The sequence below is a fragment of the Microplitis mediator genome, chromosome 6, assembly GCF_029852145.1.
Source record: "Microplitis mediator isolate UGA2020A chromosome 6, iyMicMedi2.1, whole genome shotgun sequence".
Taxonomy (NCBI): domain Eukaryota; kingdom Metazoa; phylum Arthropoda; class Insecta; order Hymenoptera; family Braconidae; genus Microplitis; species Microplitis mediator.
The window spans coordinates 756,377-764,719 of record NC_079974.1 but is presented as its reverse complement, the minus strand read 5'-3'; the positions used below and the strand labels follow the sequence as shown (position 1 = coordinate 764,719).

The window sequence follows — 8,343 nt, the reverse complement described above, 5'->3', positions numbered from 1 at the left end:
CCACCCTCCCCTACTAATAAATTGGACCGGTATATCGATAAACAAAATTTTAGACAAACACACACTGATAGAAGGATTTGTTTGTATTTAATAAATCAATTTATTAAAATCTTTTTCAGATATTTTTTTGGGTGGAAAAAATATTTTTTTACTATTAACAATAGTCGTTAGTAATAAAAAAATCTATTTTTTATGAGAACAAAATTTTTATAACTATTAAGAAGCTTTAATATATTGAAAAAAATATTTATTTCCACCAAATAAGATTTGTTAATAGTTAAAAAATATTTTGTTGGTGGTCGGTGTTGATAGATGGCTATACTTAACGCGTAGTTGTAAAAAAATATATATGCAAATACATGATTTTCATACGATAAGTTGCTTATTATTTTATACTTTGTGGAAAACAATTAATAAAATGGAAGCTTTGCTACAATCGTGGGATTTAAGTGAGTTACACTCGATTTTTTGTGGTAAGTTGACAGTTATATATAAGGTATATTCAGTAGCATCAGTACTTAACCTATTCATTGTCTTGTCATCCTATTTTATTTTTTATATTCCGTTTCTAAAATTAACACTAAATTTATGAATTTACTTTTGTATTCCCACTCTAGTAAACCATATAACTGACTTTGAAATCCTTGGTGAATTCCTTACTAAAACTCGAGAAGAGACCCAAAAAGAAATAATCCCTAGTGTTTGTTTACGACTTCGTTTAAATAAAAAATATAATGAATATGTAGGTTTCTTTTTTATTTTACAACTATTAATTTTTTTAAATTCAATTCATTATTCTCAAAAAATTATTTCAAATAATTTTATTATTGATAAATAATTTTATTTTATTTACAGATTTCCCATCACGAGAAGATTAATGTAAAACTTTTCTAAAAATAATAAGAGGAATTTTTTAAATATTAATAATCCAGTGTGTAAATACTAATAAATGATTTATTAAATATTAATAAATCATTTTTTATATGTTAATAAATCATTTGTTAAATAGTAATAAATATTTGGTTAGCACAAAAAAATCGCTGCTAATAAATGATTTATTAACTGTTAATAAACATTTGTTAAGGACCTATCCTCTAATAAATTATTTATTAAATATTAACAAATCTTTTTAAATACAAAAAAATCCTTCCATCAGTGCAGAAAAAGATTTTTGGGCCCAATAAAAATTTTTCATTACGAAATGAAAACAAAAGTTGAATATAATTTATATATTATTTTGAAATTATTAAAAGTGACAATTATTATTCAACATTCACCGATTTTTCGATAGTAAACAATGTTTTCATTTGACTTTTTTAATGATTTTTTTTACGCAGAAATTCCTATATAATTTGACGTCATACTAATGATCTAAGAATAATATTTTTTTTAGTAAATATTTTGTTTTTATAAAAGAAGTTATAATTAGAAATGATTATCAATTACGCATAAAAAATAGTATCATTAAATCTCTATTAAATAACAAAACCAAAATATAACAAAATTGACGTAGATAAAAATAGGATACTAGTAAGAACTAATAGTAAACAATATTGTTTTTAGACTAAAAATTGACGACAGGTCATTTGACCTGTTGGCTGTTGATAACGTCCACGTTTTATCTTCTTGCCTACGGGTATTATTATTCAATTTTACGGTAACACACCCACTTTTATTTGTGAATCATCGCTGATAGCTTCGATACAAATTTTATATTATTGTTTTTTTTTAGCTCACAATCAACTTTTGTACGTCAAAACAATGTTATGATGACGTAATTTAGGGATGAAGTAAACAAAAAAAATAGTATTTAACGGTCAGTAAAATGAAATTCAAATCATAACTCCAAACTCTGTCTTACAGTTTGATACAACTGAAAAAACCAAAAACTTCGAAAATTATTCGGTTTTATATACAATACTAAAAGTGAGTAAATCTAAATAATTCTGATTATATATAATAATTTTTATTTTCATTCCAGTCATAAGATTCGAAAAATTTTATTTAAAAAATATGGATATGAAATTATTGATTTTATGTTCGACATTCATGTATATTAGTTTTATTATCTTGCCCGGAAATTCATATGTGATTGAAAAGAATAATGATAATGAATCGAAGAAAAGTGAAGAAAATGACTTGCTTCACGATGAAATTTTCGCTAAGCTTATCGAGGAATATACAAATGAATCAAAAGCTAAAGAAAACGATTTCTCTGAGCAAAAAGTTGTTGCACTGATGTCCGTCGGTCATATTGATGATATTCCTGATCCTAAAGATAATACATGTGGACCAGGAGAAGATGTTCTGCCCGATGGATCATGCGCTCCTCCTATGTAATTATAAGCTTAATAATTAAGAAAAAAAGTATTGCTTGTATATATTTTATTTATTCTGTAATTGATTTATTTATTTGTAAATAAACTTTATAAAAAAGTAATAAAATAAGAACTACTTATTTTTTTTTCAAAACGAACATTATTTTCGTATGTAGTTTAAATTATTGCATGCCGCCATACTTTGTTTGTTTTTTCACTGTATCGTCAACAAAATTTTAAATATAAATAATCATCTAATATTTAGTATTTACTAATTATATTATTTATATTAAAAATTTAATTTTTTTTCAATTAATATATAAAAAAAAGGAGAAAGTGACAGTAATCTATTAATAAATTTAAAATCTTCTTCCTAAAAGATATGCACGAAATTCTACAAAAACTTACCTCCAGATGGCGTATACATTTGGGTGTGGCATTTCAGGGCAACTTTTTTTTTAACGCAGTAACAGCTTCTATACTTGCAGGAAAATACAATAAGCTGCCTGTTAAAATTAGAGCTTAAATATTAATATTAACAGGTGTCTCATCGCAATTTTCTAGTTCCCATTCAAATAACATGGGGCAAAAATAAATTTGCAGTTTGGAATTTTATACCTCGGCAATGGCTCATTATATAGATAAGTTCATGATGGATATTCGTATAGGGAATCAAACGCTTTACAAAAAAAGTCTCTTATCATTTTTCGATAAATCGATCTGTTCAAAAGTGATTGGAGTTTGAAGTCAAAATTACAGTAAATTTTCTGGAGTTTTTTGGCAATTCAGCAAAACTTTCGGACTTATCAGAAAATGTCATGACTTTTGTTGTAGGTAATTTTTCTTTCTATAAATTATCACTGATAAAGTTTTTTCAATTTTCGCATAACTTGGTAGTTATTTGCATTTTAATTCATTTTCCGTGTAGGATATAGGCCCATACTATCTGGTAAAAGTTCCCATAAGTATGGGAACAATCCCCATCATTCTCGAGTAAAAACAGAATTCCGCTGCACTACCGCCGCACCACCGCCGTGACAACCCGAGTAAAAATAAAATTATTATTTTTACGAAAAAATTATAAATTTTAATCGACCGCCGCACCACCGCTGCACCACTAGCTGTGATATTTTGTTGTAAATTATTTTTGATTAGTGATTTAAAAGTAGTATATTCTTTTCAATCTCATATAGCACAAGTAAACTTAGTGGTCACTGTCGGTAGCGTAGCCTAGTCGTTAAAGCGTCGGTCTTTCGTGCGTAAGGTCCCGGGTTCGAATCCTACTAAATCGTGTGCGTTTGGTTGATATTTATAGCGTTTTTTCCCTAAATTAAAAATTTCTACTGGGTTAGAAATTCATTTCATCACAAATCTGATTGATTTCCGCATTATCAAAGAAAAAAAAAACTACTAAAATTGAGTAAGTCTTTTTTTTTAATTTAATTGAAATTTCTATACATGGTTATGTATATATTGAAAATTTTAATATATGGCCTTATATAATTCACTTTTACCGGACAATTAAATTTCTCTCACCATAAACCGGGTAAATTAATTAATTAATCATAAGATATTTTGGCATATAAATGCCATTTTTTTGTGAAATCGGGGTTATGCTTAGGCATTGGTGCGACGGTCGTGCAGCGGCGGTGCGGCGGTGCTGGCAGAATATATTTTTAGCGTGCGGCGGAATAGTCCGCTAAACGGCGGTGGTGACAAAAATTTATAAAAATTTATAATTTTTTCGTAAAAATAATAATTTCATTTTTACTCGGGTTATGGTAACAGTTCCCATATCACATGTGAAAGAATTATGATAATATTATGGTAATCGTTCCCATTATAATATGGTTAATGTTACCATAATATTATGCTAATGGTTACCATTTATTATAGTAATCGTAACCATAATATTATGGTAACCATTACCATGATATATGGTAACCGTTACCTCGCTTTGCTCAATCATTAATTTTTAATATTTTCACTATGAATAAATGCATGTCTGTGCAAAAACCAACTCATTTTATACACTATTCCGGTAATTGGGACAAAGCTATTTCAGCGTTCCACTATTAGGTCTTTGAGATGTCATAAAAAAAAAATTTTTTTCTATATTAAGTTTAGGAAAATTGAACTAATTTGATTATTTTTGAATAGGTAAAAGCCTGTTTTATCTTATGTGATAAATTATTTTGGTTTATAATCTATTTGATTATTTATAAAAAGTCAATAATCAGTCGTATATCCTTCGTCATTCCGGTATGGGGCCATTTACCATAGTTGGGTAAAAAATTAGAAAATTTGTTTTTATTTTATATAAAAAATGTTGCATTCAATTTGAAATTTAAAGATATGGATACTCTATAACTATAAACTTCAATCGAATTTAACATTAGCTTTTCCTTTTTCTTTTTTTGAGCGGGTGCGTTTAGAGTAACGCGGGTTTCAATTCATTTACCATTCAGTTTGGTCCAGAGCTTTAATATTGAAATAAATTTATAGTTACTAGAAATCACTTCTCATAAAATTATAACAATTTAACAAATAATCGATTCGGGTATTAAGAATTAAACATCAAATCTTATGTTTTGAATTTATAACAAATTTTTAAGATGGGAATATTTCGACATAATATAAAATGCTCTTTCATGGTATAGTTGATGTCTGTCATCCGACGGTTTGTGACTTTGTGAAACAATATCAATCGGATATAGATTTACTGATTGCGCTAAAGTCGGGCGAGTAGATTACGACCCTGTGCTCAAGTCGGGCAAGGGGATTATGATCCGGCGCTCACGTCAGACATGGCTCAGGTAAATTTTGGGTGTCGCGCTCAACTCGGAATAACCTGATTTGTATAGACAATATGTAAACTTCACTATCCCGATGTCTAGGTGTATTTAGACAATATACCTAATAAGATAATCCTTCTAGAACAATCTTTTGAAATTCTCCAGATAGCAAAATGACGTTTTGATGAATTCTGAATGAATTCCTATTTATGATTAAGACGTCTCATCAACATCTTAAAGAAGTCTTTAAGAAGCTCTCAAGATGTCAAATGAGCCACCTAGCCAACAATAAGACGTCTTTAAAAAGAGTTTTTATTTCTGACTTCGCGAATAAGACTTTAGCATGAATTTACCATGACGTCTTTAAGGAGCTCTTAATTTTGACTTCATAAAGAAATTTGAAGCAGAATACATTTCGTCGTCAAAAAACTGACGTCTTTTTTATGGACTCTTCAAGAACTCTCAATTAAGATTTCTTAAAAATGACACATTTAAGAAGTCATTATAAGACTTTTTAAAGACGCCTCCAAAAAGACGTCGTAAAGCAGTCATTATTTTATCGACAAGTGTAATTAAGTGAAAATATCTATAAATTTGATTGCTTGATAATCAAATTAATGAAATATAAGAAATCCAAATGAACATATAAATTTGTGACATGGTTGTGTATGGTTATATGTCCACATCTATAATCATGTATACTAGGGTGGGTCAAAGAAATTAAATTTTTTTTTTTTACAGGTACCGTCAAAAATGGGTTGCTAGACACCTCAAAAAATTTTTTACCAAATATGAGCTCTTAATTTTAATCGGAAGATCCTCCACATCGCTGTTTTTTTATTTCTTTCTCAGTCCAATAGAAAAAAATTCATACCTTATCATCAATTGATTGTACAGAAAAATTTTGTTAAAACATTTTGTAGGAATTTAACTACTCTATAAAAATGGTATCCTATGTTTTGGCGATTAAATAAAGCGTTTAAAAGATATTCATTATCAAACTTTTATGTACACTGGTTTTAAGAGTTTTTGATTAGATAATCGAAAAATTTTAATTTAGTTGATGAGTTTTGAAAAAATTTACACGAATTTAAGTATTTATCAACTGGGGAACTTAAAAATATTTTTCAGGTTTTTTTTGAATGTGTAAGTATCTGTGTCTACATTTAAAAAAATCTGTCTATCGGTTGACTCTGCGAGCCAGCCCCTAAATTTTCTGCTGCTGTGGACCTCTTCGAGCTCGAAAAAACTTTTATGCGGCTGTTTTCGAAAAAAAAAAAAAACGATTTTTACCATTTTTCTCTAACGATATCTCTTAAATGAATTGACCGATTGAGACAATGAACGTGGCGATCGACGGAAGTTTTGGAATTGATTTATCGAGCCGTTTTTGAGAAATTTAAAAAAAAAATGAAAATAAACTTATTTTTTTAATATCTCCGAATGCAGCCTACCGATTGAGCTTAATTTTTATAGCTTGTAGGAATTAACAGCCGCGCCGAATGCTACCTTGGAGATCTAAATCGGTTCATCCCTTCAAAAGTTACAGAATATTCACATACATACATACGTACGTACACACATACTTACACTCGGACATTATCTTGAAAATAGTCAGAATAACTTCCTAGAACGTCCCAACGTCGAGATCTGGTCTAAACTCGGTTTCGAAAATCGGACCGAAACCAATAACTTCCCTTTTTATTGAAAATTTTTGATTTTCTTAGCGGGAAGTTAAAAAAAATCATTTTTCAATTTTATTAGAAATTAATTTGTATGTAAAAAGTCAATTTTAAAAATCCTTTTTAAAAATTAATTTTGCTCGAATGAATTTGGTCACGCACACCAAGTATATCGAAATTTTTTTTTTAATTCTTTAAAAATGTTTTTCGTGACTTTAAATTATATTAGATACTAAATAAAAAACCGGAGAAAACTCAGAAAAAATCAAATATTAACGTTTTAAACTTACAAATATCATATTTTCTAAATAACTATTTATTTTTTATCTTTTTTTCGCGCGACTTTATTGTTCGACTCACACTAGCTGCTCGAGCTCAATTGGTTTTCACAGCTTGGCTCTATCCATTGCTACTACGGTGTGCCTGCACTCGCGTATCTTTTCGAGTCATATAATAATTCAATTAATATTTAACCTTTATATCTTTTCCAAAATTACGAGGAAGAAAAGTTTCAATTATCGATAGCACACCTCAAGCGCGAAAGCGATTATATATCGCTCTTTTTCAAAATATTAGACCTTTATTAAAATTAGTAAAATTATGGTAAAATACAAAGTTAATAAAGAAAAATTTAATTTATTTGATCAGCATTGACGTACTTTTAGGTTTTTAATTCATCGTTCACCTACATGAGGGCGCGCATTGACGTAGTCGTCTCGACGAAAGCTTGAGATTTTGTCCCCACTACGTTTTCTCTCCCACCCTCTAAATGATGGTTTTGGTGGCTCTGCCACATGCGCACATTTAGTGGCGCATGCGCTCATTCTGAAATGATGGTGGTGGGGAAAGAAACTGGTCTATAGTATAACCATGCGGCCACTTTTATTATTTCTTCGTGAAACTTGTTAGCGTGCACATCGCAGTGTTAAACAATAATCTTAAATATTTGTTGATATTGTGTAGTTATTTCATTCAAAGAATTTCCGTTAATATGGTTGACTCGGCGCATTCGTTTGTTTCTGGACTTATCAATGATAACGATATTGATACGTCAAAACCACCACCAACTCCTGGGAAATCAATTCAAAGAAATTCTCCTGATATATATAAATATATCTGCAGACAATACGGCCAGCCGATATATCTAACGGAATCGAAATCGACAGAGGTAAACCATCAGCCTGTACAGCAGGTTAATCAAAAATATAATTTTAGTGTTTTAGATACCAGAGGGAAGAAAAAGGTCACGGTCCGGAAGTTTCCAAACCAGAATAGAAGTCAATGGCTGGAGGAACTATATTCTACCAGCGGCACCATCAATAGTGAGGTAAAAAATGAAGAACTAAAACGGGATCCAAAACGGAAAAGGTGCTCGGTACAAGAAGTCGATACATCCCAGAGTAAAAAACCAAGAGTTCGTAAGTAATCAAAGTAAAAGTTTACATCACTCATATTTATTATTTTTTTTTTTTTGCATGTTCTTTATGTAACTCATTTTTTTATATATTAATCTAACTTTGTCAGTTTATTGCATGGTAGTTTTAAGAA

The 8,343-nt window shown here is 29.4% G+C and overlaps 2 long non-coding RNA genes across 2 annotated transcripts; both read left to right on the top strand.

The window, feature by feature from the left end:
* The first annotated feature begins 307 nt into the window (after positions 1–307).
* LOC130670254 (uncharacterized) lies at positions 308–934 on the top strand. The gene is made up of 3 exons (XR_008990339.1): positions 308–473; positions 618–742; positions 856–934. It is a non-coding gene; the product is annotated as an uncharacterized LOC130670254 (long non-coding RNA).
* A 499-nt stretch (positions 935–1,433) lies between these two features.
* Positions 1,434–2,324, top strand: LOC130670234 (uncharacterized). Its single transcript, XR_008990332.1, has 3 exons — positions 1,434–1,657; positions 1,733–1,926; positions 1,982–2,324. It is a non-coding gene; the product is annotated as an uncharacterized LOC130670234 (long non-coding RNA).
* The last annotated feature ends 6,019 nt before the right edge of the window (positions 2,325–8,343 follow it).